This window comes from Perissodus microlepis, chromosome 18 (genome assembly GCF_051167445.1).
Source record: "Perissodus microlepis isolate ML-2025 ecotype Zambia chromosome 18, ASM5116744v1, whole genome shotgun sequence".
Classification (NCBI taxonomy): Eukaryota; Metazoa; Chordata; class Actinopteri; order Cichliformes; family Cichlidae; genus Perissodus; species Perissodus microlepis.
In genome coordinates, this window is record NC_140478.1 from 532,766 (window position 1) to 535,286 (window position 2,521).

Consider the following 2,521-nt stretch of genomic DNA (forward strand, 5'->3'; position numbering starts at 1 on the left):
TGGGGAACTGCTGGCGTGTAGTAAAATGAGATGATTGCATATGTTTAATGATGACACCGCATCAGCCAGTAATGCTGTGATACTTGTTATTCCACACCCTCACTCAGGCAGGACATCCACGGTTCATATGTGTTTGTCTGCAGTCAGACTCTATGAATCGGTGCGCTGCTGTTACCTAAAACACTCAGCTGGGTTAGGAGCGCAACGGGAAGTGGTCGCGAGCGTGGAGCCGTGTCAGTAACCACGCGGATCCCTGGAGTCTTTGGACTCAGTGTGTGGAGGAGCCCCGCTCTCTGGAAAGCAGTGTGGCTAATCAGGCTCTGGGTAGTGATTCAACAAAGTGATTCTCCACGCTGAGCAGCGTTATCGTGCAACCCACGTGGAGTGAAAGACATCAGCGCCATCTGGTGTTTGAACAACGTTTCGCATGTTATAGGGTTGAAGCGTTTAAACGGTTTAACTTCATGGTTATTGGTTAAATGACTGACCTGTGACAAAATCACAGAAACAGCGCAGTGTGAAGGAAAACACAACACGTGCACAACATGTTCTGTTTGTGGAAGGAGCTCGGAAAGAAACACGCCTGGACAGTTTGTTGAAGAAGCTTCTTCAGCTCTAAGAGCAACAGAGTCCCACATTTGATGGGAGTGTCCCCAAGAGGGGCGTGGACCCCCTATTGATCCTCTGCCTAATCGAGCCAGGGTGTGAAAACAGGTGTGGGTCACAATCAGCCACGGTCTCAGGTGAGCCCACGTCTCATGTAAGTGGGATCTGCGATTGCATTTTAAATATTAAATATTGTGCACTGGCTGCAGTGATCATGTGTATATCCTAGCTGATTGTGAAGGATTAATATGACATGCCTTGTCTGTGTAAAGACAGAGAGATTACATAATCTGTGTGCGTTTGTGTCAGCGTGGATGGAGCAGAGTGGGTGAAACACACAGGATTATTTTGGAACGAGCGTTTCTGGAATCCTGGAGATAGCTGACAGACGCCCGTGGAAACATCCAGAGACGCAGGGAGACTAAATGTAGCTCAGTCCTTGCTGAGGATTAACAGGCAGCCAGGGTCAGATTAGACTGGCTTGTATAACGAGGACGTTTAGATGTAAACAAGCTAAAACAGAATATTAGAAAGAGTGGGCCACGCTGGAACCTGCTCCCTTCAGGCTTCTGCTCCCACCAGTTTCCTTCAGATGAAATTAAAGTGACTGCAGCGTTTAACGTAGCCAAATGTCATGTGAGACCGAACACATGAAATACTCAAACACCATAACATCTGTTGTTATATCGCTGGGAGCGGCAGTGAGGCCACGCTGCTCTGTGGCTTCCTCGTTATACAGTAAATGTCCCAAAACTGTTTCTGGTGGAAGCGTGCACACTCTCTGACTTGGCTGATTTTAGCCTCGCTGTCCAGGTGGTTACTCACTGCTCACCTGGTTTTTATCTGTTATTTTCAAACATCACGTTCATTAGTTAGTGGATCAAATGTGTTTGGATATACTTATGGGTGAGAATGACTGAGTCATTTATTAGATTAAAAATCTGAGTCATAATCCACTAATACATAATAGAAAGTAGAACATTATTATCATATGAAACATTATTCTGTTCCCCAGCAGAGCCTCACTCGGGCTTACTTTAGGTTTTCACTGTAAAAAGCTTTTTCAGCTGCTAAAGCACAGATTTATGGACGCTTTGGTTCTTCACGGTGTGCAAGTCCATTTCAGGCAGAGGAAAGAATTACCACTTTGTATTTGGATCCAAATATTTTATTATAGAAATCACACAGAAGTCTACATTTACTGTTATTACACGTGCAGCGAGGATGTTTCTGCAGTGAGACAGTACAGTCAGCACACTCCTGGTCAGAGTCATTGTTCTGCTCTGTGCACACATGCATACATAAATAAGTGCACAGCAGCTTTTACTGTAATCCGGCTGCGGTGGAGCAGCAGAGGCTCCTCTCTTGGCATTCACCGCGTGCCTTAATTGACTGATTTTAAATCAAGGTCCACTGTGAACACTGAGGGAGGAAGCCAGGCGTCACAGACAGATGCTGGTGATGACCTTTAGGTTAAACTTTCTGTTCAGGTCCATTTCTCTCTCACACATGCAGGTAACATGTATGTCTACAGGTCTGTAGTACTCACACAGCTGCCGTGGTTCCTGTGAGACTCACTTTTTTACCTGTAGTGCTTATTTCCCTGCTCACCTTGTTCCTTTCTGTGTGTCCTTCACAGCAGCTGTGAGCTGGTAACACCTGCCTGCCCAACAAACGCAGTGAACAGCAAAAAAAGAGCTTTTTCCTGTCAAGGACACATCAAGCAGGCAGCCATTACACAGCAGAGCCCGGCTGCCAGGCTGGAGATCCGATGGAGCCTCATCAGAATGTAAACAGATGGAGGAGGACCACTCGGAGTGAAGATAAAGATGCTGTTAACCAGAAATCTGTTGTTGTTTGTCTTTTATGCTAAACTGTCATTAGTCCTTATTAAATATGCATAAGTAACGCTATA

General features: G+C 45.7%; 1 long non-coding RNA gene across 1 annotated transcript; it reads left to right on the forward strand.

Annotated features, from left to right (window-relative positions):
- Window positions 1–2,521, forward strand: LOC146366369 (uncharacterized). Its single transcript, XR_014797689.1, has 2 exons — window positions 1–743; window positions 2,246–2,521. It is a non-coding gene; the product is annotated as an uncharacterized LOC146366369 (long non-coding RNA).